This window comes from Tamandua tetradactyla, chromosome 6 (assembly GCF_023851605.1).
Source record: "Tamandua tetradactyla isolate mTamTet1 chromosome 6, mTamTet1.pri, whole genome shotgun sequence".
Classification (NCBI taxonomy): Eukaryota; Metazoa; Chordata; class Mammalia; order Pilosa; family Myrmecophagidae; genus Tamandua; species Tamandua tetradactyla.
In genome coordinates, this window is record NC_135332.1 from 69,444,618 (window position 1) to 69,459,773 (window position 15,156).

General features: G+C 43.0%; 1 long non-coding RNA gene across 1 annotated transcript; it reads right to left on the minus strand.

The window, feature by feature from the left end:
• Nucleotides 1-4,731: 4,731 nt before the first annotated feature.
• LOC143686110 (uncharacterized) lies at nt 4,732-7,590 on the minus strand. The gene is made up of 3 exons (XR_013176907.1): nt 7,045-7,590; nt 5,938-6,712; nt 4,732-5,649 (listed from the first exon to the last, which is right to left on the minus strand). It is a non-coding gene; the product is annotated as an uncharacterized LOC143686110 (long non-coding RNA).
• Between the last annotated feature and the right edge of the window lie 7,566 nt (nt 7,591-15,156).

Below are 15,156 nucleotides of genomic sequence, written 5' to 3' on the forward strand. Positions count from 1 at the left end.
TCCCACACTCTTTATATAAATAGAGTTTTTCTCCAGCATTGTTTTATGACAGTTGAGCTCTGACTGTGGCTTTACAACATTCTTTACATCTGTAAGGTTATTCTCCAGTATGAGTTCTCTGATGTCTAATAAGGGCCAATTGATCACTAAAAGTTTTTGCTGTCCACAGTCATTAAAGGCATAAGATTTCTCTTCAGTGTGAGTTCTCTGATGTTTTAGAGATTGGAGCTCTAACTGAAGGCTTCGCCACATTCACTGCATTCAAGGGTTTTCCTCCAGTGTGAATAAGTTGATGGACCATCAGGGAAGGCTATGACTAAATGCTTTCTCACATTCAATACATTCATAGGGCCTCTCTCCAGTATGAGCAAACTGATGTTCAATGAATTGTAACTGAAGACTTTGTCACATTTGTTACATTCATAAGGTTTCTCTGCAGTATGAATTCACTGATGTGAATAAAGTGGGTGTGCTGGTTTGAAAGGATTATGTGTCCTAGAAAAGCCATGTTTTAATCCTGATCCATCTTGTGGAGGCAGCCATTTCTTTTCATCTTTATTCAGCACTATAGGTTGGAAACTTGATTAGACTATCTCCACAGAGATGTAACATGCCTAATTGTGGGTATTAATCTTTGCTTAGAGGGAGATGTGACTCCATCCATTCCAGGTGGGTCTTGAATAGTTTACTGGAATCCTTTAGGAGAAGAAACATTTTGGAGAGAGCCACAAGAACCACGAGAACCTACACAGCCAGAGACATTTGGAGATGAAGAAGGAAAATGCCCCAGGGAGCTTCAAAACACAAGAAGCCTGGAGAGAAAGCTAGCAGATGTCACCATGTTCACCATATGCCTTTCCAGTTGAGAGAGAAACCTTGAATGTCATCAACCTTCTTTGACCAAGGTATCTTTCCCTGATGCCTTATATTGGACATTTTTATAAACTTGCTTTAATACTGGACATTTTCACAGGCTTAGAACCGTAAACTAGCAGTTTAATAAATGTCCCCTTTTAAAAGCCATTCTGTTTCTGGTATACCACATTCCAGCAGCTAGCAAACTAGAACACTGGGTTATCTGAATAAAAGCCTTCCCACATTCATTATAGTAATAGGCTTTCTCTCTGGTGTGGATTCTCTGATGTTGAATAAGAGATGAGCCATGATTAAAAGCTTGTCCACATTCATTACATTCATATGACTTCTCTGCTGCACTGTGAGGGCCAAGTAATTACTGAATGTTTTTCTACAGCCACTACATTCATAAAATTTCTTTCCATTATAGATTCTCTGATATTGAATAAATTGTGTAGTCTGAACTAAGACTCTTTCATGCACAACATATTCCTTCCCGTTGTGAATGCTCTGATGATGTTTGGTAAGGTATAAGTGCCAGCTAAAGGCTTTTCTATCTTCATACGACTTCTTTCCAATATTAGTTTTCTGATGATCAACTTGTTGTACACAAGGACCAAAAACCTTCTCATACTGATTATATTCCAAATCTTTCTCTCCACTATGAACTATACAATGTTGAATGTAGACTGAGTAATCACTGAAGATTTCACCACATTCATTACACTGAAGAACGTTCTCATTTGAGCTTTCCTTTTTTTTTTTAATATAGTTATTGAGAAATCTTCACACACATACAGCCCATAATGGTATACAATCAATGTGAGCTGCCTTTCTTATGTCTGACTAGGTGTGTATACTCTTTCAAGATCTTTCCAGCATCACATACATAATGTCTCGCCTCTTTAGGAACCATGGTTGTATAACAAAGTTTGACTTCAGACCAACATTTTTGCCAAATTCAATAATATTAAGGATTTCTAGTTGCTACAGAAGTTTTTTTCCTTGTAAATAACTGTTGCTTGTTTCCAGAATTTCTCCTGATTACCCTGTATGATCTCTGAATAAGTGTAACATCCCCAGGTCTCTTTCAAGGTGGAGGTCCTTGGATCACCTGTTGTTTCTCTCCATATTTATCCCAGGGATGATTTTTTTTTCAGAAAATGACTTTTTTTGCTTTAACTTCCAGGCCTCCAAGTCTGAAAAAAGACATTCCCTGAAAGGAAATGGCTAGAGTAGGGATGAGATAATAACACTAAAAATACTGGTAGTCACAAATGTAAGTCAACCAGTCAACAAATAATTTATTGAATACCTGTTATATGCTAGGCACTGTACTGTGCTAGGATTCAATGATTAGAAAAACACAATCAGTACCAGCTGTTTTAAAACTTACAGTCTATTAGAGAAAGCAGAGATCAATCAAATGTCAGGTAGGATAAATCTTAATTGGGGAACGATCAGTACCGTATATCTGTATGATAACTGCCCCTAGGCTCTGAATCTCTGAAACTCTCCTTGGTTTTTGATAGCCTCCTTGCATGGAGTTACCCAAGCTTTTCATAATGGTCATCTTTTAATGCCACCCTTACTGCCAGTCCCCTGGAAATTCTCCTTGATGATTGCTGGAGTTGCTCTCAGATTCAATAATTTTCCTATTTTTCTTTGCTAGTGTGCCAGTTTGAAAGTATTATATACCCCAGAAAAGCTATGTTTCAATCCTGATTCAGTCTAGTGGAGGCAGCCATTTCTTTTAATCCTGATTCAATAATGTAAGTTGGAATTTTTTGTTTAGATTATCTCCACAGAAATGTGCCACACCCAATTGTGGGCGTAACCTTTTGATTAGATGGAGATGCAACTCTATCCATTCTAGGTAGGTCTTGATTAGATTACCAGAGTCTTTAAAAAAGGAAACATTTTGGAGAAACCTCAGAAATGACAGAGACCTTACAGAAACTTCAGAGCAGAGCTGAGAGGCAGAAAAAGAGGCATGGATGTTTGGTGATGCCTGGAGCCCAGTAGACATCACCATGAGATGTTAAAGAAGCCAGAACCTGGAGAGAGCCAAGGGAAACCAAGAGAAAAAAGCCAGGCCTGGAAAAGCAAAGAGAGGAACCCCCAGAGGAACAGAGGCTGAAAGCAATGGAGTCCAGAAGCAAGGGATCAGTAAATACCAGCCACGTGACTACCCAGCTGACAGGTGTTCCTGACCCATCGGCCTTCCTTGAATTAAGGTATCCTTCCCCAGATGCCTTAATTTGGACATTTTTATCGACTTATAACTATAAACTTGCGACTTAATAAATTGCCCTTTTCAAAGGCTGTTCCAGTTCTGGTATATCACATTCCAGTAGCTTGCAAACTAACACATCTAGCCTGAGTGAGGCTACCCATTTGAGAGAGATTTCCTTTAGCATCACTTTCTTTGCCTCTCGCTGAGTCTACCAACACACACCCCTCCAAACCTTACAGAAGATCAAAGTTCAGAAGAATGCAGACATTTTATAAGGATCAGGGGATTAGGCCTACAATTAGTATCATTTCAGCTTTATTATGAATAAACCACATGAAAAAATATTTTTATTGTTTCCTTTTATTATTGTTGTAAAGTTGAGACTTTATAAGTTGGAGATCTCGCTAATTCAACTTTATTATTTCAACTTCATTATGAGAAAAACAAACACGACAAATCTTTGTAAGCTGAGAACTGTTTTTAAAGTAATCTTAGTATGTGGATTTGACATTCTTATATAATTTAGGAAAATAAAAGTTAAACAGAGGAATAGCATTGAGGGGAGGTCAGAGGCAGGAGCCGGGAAGCTGAGCCAACATTGGGCTACCTAAAAAGAATGAGCAACCTATTACTCTTAAGCCCAATGGACATTTTAAGCCTTTTGCATTTGACCTCTTTGGCATGTAACACCTTGAGCCCCGCTTCTCCTCTTCAATGCTCTTTTTAATTGGCATCCTTGAAAAATAACCTGACCTGGCTTTCCTCATCACTCCAGCCACTCTTTCTTAAAACTGATTTTCAACTCCCTTTCCTTTTCTTATGTTGAGAAATGCTTAAAATACAAAAATTTAAATATCATACCTCCATTTTCCCCCCCTACATTATTGAAAAACTACTTCCATTTTCTTATATATGTTACCAGTTTTTTCCCTATATACTTACTTTCAAAAAATTATCAGGTGATATATATATGTATAATTTATTTTATAGATATTTAAATGTTTGTATCTGTTAGGGTTCTAGACCCACCCGTGATATATTTTCTCATTCACTTCCCTGCTTCAATTACTATCAATTCTCAGCTGATTCCCAAATTGGTACCACCAGTTAAGAGCTCCTTCTTTCACTAAGATTCATTTAACATGTCCTCCTATGCATAAAAGAATTAGCATAGCAAGCCTGATCTCTTAATTTTTCAAAAGGGCAGCTTACAAAGTTGGCCCATGGCTGGTGTCTGGGAATTGTATTTTAGGAGGGTTCTCACCATTAGGGGATAAAGTGGCTCACTGTGCCTAAACTTGTGTTTATACACAATACAGTTTATGCTAAGTACCTGCTTTCCTTCTGGGAGTCTGGGATTTGGGGACATGCCAAGTAGGGGGTGCCTACATAATCAGCTCCCAATTAAACCCCGGGCATTGAGCCTCTAACAAGCTTCCTCACTGACAAGATTTTACACATTCTGTCACAACTCATTTTGGGGAAATCACTCCCCTGGGAGAAAATCATTGAAAACTTGAGCCTAATTTTCTCCTGGACCTTGCTCCATGTCCCTTTGTCATCTGCTGATCATGTTTGGTATCGTCACTGTAATATAATTATCGTCACATATATGACTATACGCTGAGTCCTTGAGTCCTCCTAGCAAATTACTGAACCTGAGGGTGATCTTGGGAACCCCTGACACACCCCTTATATCCTCTACCTTCAGACATCTCCATTTAGATGAAAATTTCTCAATGCAGCCCTACTGACATTTTAGGCTGGATAAATCTTTGTAAAGGGGCCTGCCTTATACACTATAGGATGTTTAGCAGCATCCTTGGTCTCTATGCACTACATGCCTATAGCCCTCTCCCAGTCTTCAGGTATTTCCAAGTGGTCCCCCAGAGGGCAAAATCGCTACTGATTGAGAGCCACTGGTTTAGACTATTACAGGCATTTCAAACTCAGGAAAAACTGAATTCATCTTCCACTCTCTAAGCCTGATACTTCTCCTAAGTTCTCCACTTCAAGGAAGGGAGAGTCCATCTACCTACATAGCCAAGTCAGACCTGGGAATTATCTCTGTTTCCTAAACCCTCATCTCTCATATCTGCTCAGTCAGCAAATTGTGTCAATTCTATATGCTTAAAATTATTCAAATTCTTTCATTCTCTTCATTTTTTTAAGCAGGTAAAAAGAAGATATGATTAGGTTACAAGATAGGAGAAGGGAATGACCTCATAAAATGCACTGGGGCAAGACACAAATCTGATCTCTGAATCAAGTGTTAAGAGTTATAAGTTTAAGAAGGAAGTATCTCTTCCCTGAGTCTAGGAAGAGTAGAGAGTTAAGCTATCAGAACTCCGATACGTTCAGGACAAATTTAGACCATCAGAGGATTCAACATTTTCTAGAGGTCTAGAGGATTTGGGGAAGACCACTTAATTCATATTTCAAAAGATTCTATCCTCTTTGTTCTCACTTACATGTACAGCTGCTTCTTAGAACTTGTCCCTGTGGGTATACTGCTTGTTCCAACTGGAAGATGTTATCAGGTTTAGAAAATGGAAATCCTGTCCAAGGGAGAAAAAATCAATGTGCTTGCTAGTTTGAAAGACAAAAACTCTATTCTCATTCCCACTCTTGCATTTTAGAGAGCAAAGGACAGGATAATTAAATGTGAAAGACAAATGAATGTTTATACCTAAGTAGGGTGAGAAACAATTTAAGGATCTGATTTGGATTCTTGCAGGGGAGCCACCAAAAGACCATTTGTTATTTTCACCTAATAGGTACAAAGGAGTCTTCACAAAGCAAAAGCACCCCAAAAGGCAGACTGAGATGAAAGGCTCCAACCTTACCCAAGAAGACGAGGTTCCTTTAGTTCTCAAGCATTACATTCCTGTACAAGACTTTCTGAGTAGGGTCCAGTGCTCTCCCTTCTTCTTCAGTGAAGTTAATAACGACAACCTTGAATGACACAAAGTCTTGAAAAGGTTGAATGAGGCGGAATTTGGAGATATTGATGAGATGGAAAAGAAATGATTCTACCATATCCATAGTTTTGAGTGTCAAAGGTAAAGCTTTTATTGATTGGATATTACAGAGCCCTCAAATGTACATGTACATACTCTTTTGTGTGTGTGTGTTCCAAATGTGATGGATTTATTTTACTCTGATACAAAACAAAAGATTCCATTTTGCATTCCAGCAGCTAGCAAACTAGAACAGGTATGCACACTTCGGGTGCCCAGCTCTCAAAGGAGGGGCTACGATCAGATCAGAGGGATCAGAACCTTCCTCTTTTGTATATTTCTTACCTCTGTTCTCAAGTGTGTGGGTCCAATCCTCAACAGCATTTTTAACAATCATATGGATGTAGCAACCTCACTTAAGTCTTCCACAACTTTTCCACATCTGGAAAAAAGATTTCCAGATCTTTTCCACATCTTTTCCTGCCAGCATTATCCCAGAAACTCTGGCAAGAGATTCTCTGAGGGCCCATCATGACAGGATTAAGGGATTCTGAACCTGTATCATTTGAGCTAAGGCTAAAGTTGCAAATTTCAGCAGTCACTTGTCTTTTGGAAGCACTGAACACGAGCACGCATCAATATAGGGCCATACTCCATGGGTCTGCAGAAACACACACACAAAAACATAGATAATCACAATCAGTGCTAAAGATACTGCTACCAACATGACTGAGGATGGAAGTGCCCCACTGGGAGTCAGGGCACTTAGGTTCTAATTTCCACTCTGTGCCCAGCGGCAACATTACCCAGAACAAGCTATTTTTCGTCCCTGGGTTTCCATTTCTTTTTATATACACATAGGGAGATGAATACCTACTAGTCATTATAGCTATTATTGATCAGTCTTTACTCAGTGCCTGGCACTTCTTCAACTGTTTTCTATTAAAATTCATTTAATCTTCAAATACATCACTTAAAGAAGGAACAACAAACCTCTATTTGCAGATGAGGTACAGGACACGCAGAGTTCAACTGGCCTAAGGTCACCTCTCAGCAATACCACTTTCTTGTAAAGTGGACAAACGGGATCTCTTTCATCCATTCCTTCCCACATGAATATTGCCGGGGTCCATAAAACGGCTCCACCACGCTGTGGACTGCAGGGAGTTTGGGCCCTACCTGTTTCACCTTCTAGCCAAACGCTTCAGGGTGTGCGGGCCCTCAACTCTTTTCCAAGCATAGAATTCGGAGGTGCTTCACATGGTAAACGCGTACACAGCCCACGGTCAGGCACAGACAAAATCCAGGGCACGCTCCTACGGCAAAGGGGTAGGATCAAGGTGGTTGATCCTAGAGGGGCATCGCGTCAGCTCTCGCAGAAAGTATTACGGTCAGATCAGTCGGCCAGGAAGAGACTCGGCGGGCTGCAGCAGGGTCGCCTAATCTGCGAGTCCCAGGCCAGATGCACAATCTGGTCCCGCGTGCGCTCCTGCCGGGTCCACATGCCCAGCTGACCACGGCCAGGGAAGACAGCGAAGACAGCACCTCCCAGCATGCAGAGCGCGTCCAGACCAGAGGGAGGAAGCGGATATGCGCGCAGAGATTCTTGGGAAATGTAGTCCCGGGATTTGGCAACGCCACTTTCTAGGGTGGCTTGTACACCCTGCACCCTCAGCTCAGAGAGCTTCGTTCTTTGACGTCCATTTGGGTTTTTATCACCGAATTGCAGTGTTTTCACACATCGAGAGGCGGAGCCCGCACTAGGGGATGAATAAATCTGATAACGAAGACTGTAAGAACCGCAGAAGGTTTTACGCTCTCTGCCTAGAAAATTTATTCTCCCTTATTTCCTGTTATTTCCACTTTTTATTTCCTTTTAGCCGCTTTCGTATCCATAGCAGTCCTCCAAATCCCTTGGTGATTCATTTTATGTGTCTCTGAGATTCAGTCAATTCTGCTCTGTGATGGCCCATTAGTTTTATTCAGTTCTTCTGGGATGGGAAAGAAGACAGTTGAGTCGTTGGGTCTTTAACACTTCCAGACGTGATATATCTGGTATTCTACCGGCAGCGGTGCCAGCTAAGCCCCGATCCAGGATCCATAGTCTCGAAACTAAAATAATTTAGAGATGAGAGGACCAGTAGGATTAAGTAGTAAAATTTATTTAAAAAATAAGTTTTTCCAAAAAATAGCGTGCACGTTAGAGAAGTTAACACGAACATGCCCAAGGCAGGGACACGCCCTGAGTGGAGTGGTATGCTGGTTTGAAAGGATGTATGTCCCCTAGAAAAGCCATGTTTTAATCTAAATGCCATTTTGCAAAGGCAGAATAATTCCTATTTAATACTATATGTTTGAATCTGTAATTAGATCATCTCCCTGGAGATGTAACCCAATCAAGAGTGGTTGTTAAACTGGATTAGGTGATAACATGTCTCCACCCATTTGGGTGGATTTTGATTAGTTTCTGAAGTCCTATAAAGGAGGAAACATTTTGGAGAATGGGAGATTCAGGGAGAGCAGAGCAGACTGACATAGCCACGAGAGGCAGAGTCCACCAGCCAGCAACCTTTGGAGATGAAGAAGAAAAATGCCTCCCCAGGAGCTTCATGAAACAGGAAGCCAGGAGAGAAAGCTAGCAGATGATGCCATGTTTGCCATGTGCCCTTCTAGATGAGAGAGAAACTCTGACTGTGTTCGCCATGTGCCTTCTCATTTTGAGAAAGAAACCCTGAACTTGATCGGCCTTCTTGAACCAAGGAGTCTTTCCCTGGATGCCTTAGATTGGACATTTCTATAGACTTGTTTTAATTGCGGCATTTGCTCAGCCTTGGAACTATAAACTAACATCTGATTAAATTCCCCTTTTTAAAAGCCATTCCACTTCTGGTATATTGCATTCTGGTAGCTAGCAAACTAGAACAAATGGGCTAGCTTATTTTATAGGAAAATTTTGTTGGTAGCAGGTTTCTATAGTGATCTTTAAATACTTGGTGCGTTCTTTGTTCTAGGAGGTGATAGCAGATTTTGTAGCTTGTTGTCATATATCTAAAATTTGTCTTTGGGCAAATGGTTAACAATCATTATGACCCTACGCTTCCTATCGTTAGCTAAGAATTTGCTTTGGGCCCAGAATTTTACAAGCTCTTAAGACTTGTAAAATGGTCTGGGGAGGTTTGGGGCTTTAGGAAAATTTTTTTCCCAGGAAGTTTGCAGTTTGCATTAGTTTCTTTGGAGCTAGATGAGAAACAAGGGACTTGCAGTTGTCCCTGTTTTATCCCACTTCATTAAGTGTAGGCACACTCCATCTCCAGGGCAGCACCAGGCTTTCCAGCATCTCCACCACCCATCACTCCCCTGAGGAGAAACTTTACCCTACATCATCAGTCCAGTCTTCACATCCGTGTTCTAGATCCTGTCCAAGCACTATTCTGGCCAGAACACTCTAGTCAGAAAAAAAATTCAACCATGAGATCCCTGTGCTGAAATTTCCAGGAAAATGCTGAGGCCTCTACAATTTTGGCTTTGGTGACCAGGAGGGGAACAGCACAGGACACTTGTCCTCCCAACTCTTCCCTCCCTTGCCCCACCAAAAGGAATCCTCAGTAATCTAATAGGTTTATTAAAAATGAGGAGGGGAGGGGAGGACAGGAATGACAAATTGTTGATACTTGTTGGTGTTGTGGGGCGCACCAGAAGAGAGACCACACAAGTCAAAGCAATTTGCAAGCCAATTAGGAGTCTTTATTAGCCGGCCAGCGACTGCCTCAGAAACTCAAGAAGGAGGAATCAGAGAGCAGTCCCGAGGAGTTCTCAAGGGGGGCTTATAAAGGTAAAAACCACAAGCATATCCACAGAAGCAGGAAAAAGGACATTATCTTTTTGAGCCACATCTTGGTTTGCAGCTGTAAGCAAGCAATCTTATCTACAGAAGCAGAGAAATGCCATCTGCTCTTGCACAATACATCCCATTCTTTTTGTTTCTTAACAATGATTATTGTTCAATTTTTAACTCTTGGGAACTTCCCGCCCTGGATCTTGTGACTCCGGATACCTGCTTCTAGCTAGGGCCTGATTTATTGCCTGATTTATTGCTCCTGACCCCCCACATTCCCCACTGGTTTTATGAGAGAATCAAATCATTGTTTCTGTATTTTGATTATAAATATGTTGATAGTGGGTTCGAAGGACTAATAATTTAATAGCTTGTATTCTTTTTTTCACATATGAGATCAGACAGTTTATTATACAAGGTCCAAACATTAAGCCTAATAATATGAGAATTAGGGGTCCTGTTATGGCAGTTAGGAGTGTGGTTAGCCATGGGGACCAGGAAAACAAATTTTCATACCAGTTGGTTTCAGCTTTTCGGTGTTCCTCCCGCTCTCGTAATCTGCTACGGACTAGGGATAGACTATTTCTAATTATTCCAGAATGATTGGCATAGAAGCAGCAGGTTTCTCCAAGGGCCATGCATAAACCGCCTTGTTTCAGAAATAGGAGATCTAAGCCTCTGCGGTTTTGGAGGACCACCTCGGCCAGTGAATTTAGGGAGTTTTCCAAATGACTGATGGAGCTTTCTAATTCACTAAGATCCTGATCAACTTGTTTGCTAAGGGTTTTAAAGTTTTGGTCCCCGGTGATAAAGGCTGCAGTTCTGACTGCAGTTGATCCTGCTATGCCCAGTCCGACAAGGAGGGGCACCAGGATTGGGGCTCACTTGGCCCGGTACATGATTTTGAAGTGTTCCCTACCCCATTCTGCAGAATAATAATATACTTGGGGGATAATGTGAACCAAGATACAAAATTCCTCCTAGACGGCCATTACTGAGAGAGTTATGCAGGGGGTGATACCAGATGTGCAAGCAAACCAAGTGCTGTCCGGAGCTACAAGGAGGCGGTCCCATCCATTTGGGGTTGAAGTTAAAATGTTCTCTAGTGATATGAGGAGTCCGCAAGAGTCACTATAGGGGGATTTAGCTAGATTGAAATCCTCAGAATAAATACAAGTTCCCTGACCTTGGAGATCTCTTGGGTGAGTTTTGGTTCCTGTCCCCACCTGCATAGGTGCTGGCCTTGCACTTCTTGGACTGAGAGGTTTCTGATATGGGTATCCGCAAGGCCTAGGGAGATATTAGCTCCTATTCCTATGTAATAAGGGGGTTCAGGGTTTAAGCAAAGCCAACAGTCTTCAGTAGTAAGCGGATTGGTTTGATTCATGAACTGGAATACTGAATCCAACGTGTCAAGTAGGGGTTTTTTGAGGAAGGGGAAGAAGTCTGTATGAGGGCTTAAAGGGGTGAGACTCTTTGAGCTTGAGGTAGCTTGGGGGGTGGTGATCTGCCCCACCCCTTGGCTGTAGGGAGGGAGCTGTGATGGCAGTGGCTGCTCAAGTGGAGGCTGCTCAAGCAGTGGTGGCTTTTGTTTGGGGGGATATACGGGTTTTATGCCGGGGTTTAGAACTCTGTTTGGCCCTATGGGGTTGTTCAGTTTTCGGGGAAGGAATCTCTGAATTGTGAAACTGACGCCGGATCGTAACCCGTGACATATAATCTAAGTCCTCAAGTTTTCCCACTGTCCCAGACTTGGGTATACCAGGAATGGATTATAATAATAACTGGGTTACAGGCACTTTGGGTGCAACTGTTGGGGCTAGGGGTTGGTGCTCTTGTTAAGGTTATGATTGGGTCTCGGTCAGTCCATTTTGCAAGTGTTTCACAACCCCATTTGGCACAATGGTACTCGTCTTCCCCCTGTCATTCTGGACTGCCCTGTTCAGGACAGGCATAATGGCCAATATGCTGTAAGCTTTTTTTCTTGGGGAAGGGTGCCACATCCACATCTCTGGATTATAGTTGTCCCTCCCCTCTTGAAGATGCCCCCCATGCTCTGATTTCCCCAGTAAGAGTTCCATTGGTTCCCAAACAGCTGGCAGAGGTCAAACTGGAGGATTGGTTGGGATGGAGTGGTGTTTCTAGTGACCACTATCCCGTCCACTGTTCTAGTGAGTTCCCAGGTATAGTTTACAGCCTGGTAAGGATTTTTTCCCGCAATCCTCACCAGAGATATCAGAAGGACCCAGAAGGATTTCTGGAAAGCCTTATCTTTAGTGGATCCTCAGTTCACTGGATAGTCCATTTTCCGGGGGGCTGGCCTGGGGCAGCCTTCTTGATCTGGGTGTGATGAATCCAGTGTCATTTTCCCGCAACTTTTACTGCCGTTGGGGTTGTGAGGATCACTGGCAGGGGTCCCGTCCACCGGGCCTCCAAGGTGGCTGGCTGAAGCCTCTTAATCCAGACCAGGTCTCCAGGCTGCACCTGAAATAGATCTTTGTTAGGGGCAGGATTTGTTGGTCCTGGATGGGCTGCCTTCACCAGATCCCGGGTATGATGGATGGCAGACTGCAAGGCTTGTAATGATTTTAGAAGAGAATGGTTATTTAATTCAGCTATTTTCTCTTCCCCCAATTTAGGAATTAGTGGGGGTGGTCGCCCAAACATGATTTCATATGGGGTAATTCCCTTAACATAGGGAGTACATCTAGTCCTTAGGAGGGCAAATGGAAGGAGACTCACCCAGTTTTCGCCAGTCTCGAGCTTTAGTTTAATCAGAGTTTCTTTTATTGTTCTATTCATTCTTTCAACTTGCCCTGAACTCTGTGGCCTATAAATACAATGTAACTTCCATTTAATATTTAATATTTTTGCTAACAATTGGGTAATTTGGGCGATGAACGCCAGCCCATTGTCGGACCCCATTGCAGTCGGGAGGCCAAATCGGGGGACAATTTCAGAAACTAGTTTTCTTACTACTATTTGTGCTGTTTTGGTTTTGGTAGGGAATGCCTCAGTCCATCCGGAGAAGGTGTCGATGAAAACTAGCAGATATTTGTATCCAAATGGACCAAGTAACATTTCCGTGAAGTCTACTTCCCACTGCTCTCCTGGGGCTTGTCCCCTCAGCCTGGTCCCTTGGGGCACCTCCTTCCCTTGGCCAGAATTTACCTGGGTGCAGATGTGGCATCTGGATGATATTTCCTGAGCTTGTTGTTGCAGTCGGGGAATGTAGTGATTTCTCTGTAATAGTTCAGTTAGTTTTGTACTGCCCAGGTGTGTACTTTGGTGCACCTGGGCAATCAAATTGTGCCCCAGGTGCTCTGGTACCAGAATTCTCCCATCCGGGAGAATTTTCCAACCATCCGGATCTGTTTTGGTGCCCAGGGTTTCACCCAGTTTTATTTCTTTCCCAGTATAGTTTGGAGGGTTCAGCAGTACTCGTCTGGGTAAGACAGGAAGTATCTGCAGCGTCCCCACTGGTTTTTGGGCAACCTCCTTTGCCGTTTTATCAGCCAGGGCATTTCCTCTGGCAATTTGAGTTTCAGCAGTCTGATGGGCTTTGCAATGTATAACGGCTGCCCTTTTTGGTAACCAGATAGCCTCTAGCAAGGCGAGTATTTCTGGTATATTTTTTATTTCTTTTCCCCCTGATGTCAAAAGTCCCTGTTCCTGATATAGTGCCCCATGGACGTGTGCAGTTGCGAAGCCATATCTGCTGTCCATGTAGATGTTGACAACCTTCCCTTTTCCCCACCTCAGAGCCTGGGTTAGAGCTATCAGTTCAGCCTTTTGGGCTGAAGTCCCATGTCCTAGGGCCTGAGCCCAGATGACCCAGTCCACAGTTACCACCGCTGCCCCCACATACCTGATTCCCTCTGAGACGTAACTGCTCCCGTCTGTATATAATTCTTCATCAGGATTTGGCCAGGGGGTGTCGGTGAGGTCATCCCTCAGGTTTGTGAGGGAATCCAGGACCTCGCAGCAGTCGTGGATGGGCTTGGAAGGGTCATCATCCGGGAGTAAGGTAGTGGGGTTAAGGGCTGTCGCTTTCAGGAAACAGATTCTCGGGGGATCTAGTAGCAGTACTTGATACTGGGTTATCTGGGCATTTGAGAGCCATCTCTCAGGAGGGCTTTTTAGTAATGTTTCTACTGAATGTGGGGCCACTATTTGTAAGTCCTGCCCCAGAGTTAATTTGGATGCTTCTTTAACCAAAATAGCAGTGGCAGCAATGACCTGGAGGCAGTTTGGCCATCCAGCTGCTACATAGTCTAGTCTCTTAGATAGGTAGGCAACCGGCCTTTTCCATGGACCTAATATTTGGGTTAGAACCCCTTTCGCTATTCCACGGGCCTCAGCAACATGCAGTTGAAAGGGTTTCTACAGGTCAGGCAAGGTTAAGGCAGGAGCGCTTACAAGTGCCTGTTTTAGCATTCTAAAAGCCTTTTGCTCAGTTTCAGTCCAGGTTAGCGTTTCCTCTTTTCCCCCTGTACTAGTATACAAGGGCTTGGCTATTTCCGCAAATCTGGGAATCCAGAGTCGGCAATATCCAACTGCCCCCAGGAATTCCCGTACCTGCCTCTTTGTCTTTGGTTCGGGTATCCTTAAGATAGCTTCAACCCTACTTGAGGATAGTGACCTCTTTCCTTTATTTAGTTCGTATCCTAAGTATGTTGCCGAATTGGTGCAAAATTGGGCTTTCTTAGCTGAGACCCGATAGCCTAATTGGTCTAGCTCCTGCAGTAAATTTTCAGTTACTTTTTTACAATCTGACAGGTTATTGGCTGCCAGTAAGAGGTCATCCACATATTGTAGCAGGGTTATTTCTGGATGCTTTTGTCTAAAGCTGGCCAAATCTTGACTTAAGGCTTCATCAAACAGGGTGGGAGAGTTTTTGAAACCCTGTGGCAACCGGGTCCAGGTTAATTGTCCAGAGAAACCCCCCTCTGGGTCAATCCATTCAAATGCAAAAACAGGTTGACTTACCTCAGCCAGAGGAAGTGAAAAGAAGGCATCCTTTAAGTCCAGAACAGTATAAACCTGTTGGCTGGGAGGTAACAGGCTCAGCAGTGTATATGGGTTAGGGACAGTAGGGTGAAGGGTTTCAACTCTTTTGTTCACTTCCCGGAGGTCTTGTACTGGCCGGTAATCCTCAGTCCCGGGTTTTTGGACCAGGAGAAGGGGGGTGTTCCAGGCCGAATGACAGGGGACTAGAATGCCTGCCTCCTGGAGTCTTTTGATATGGACTGCAATGCCTTTCTTAGCCT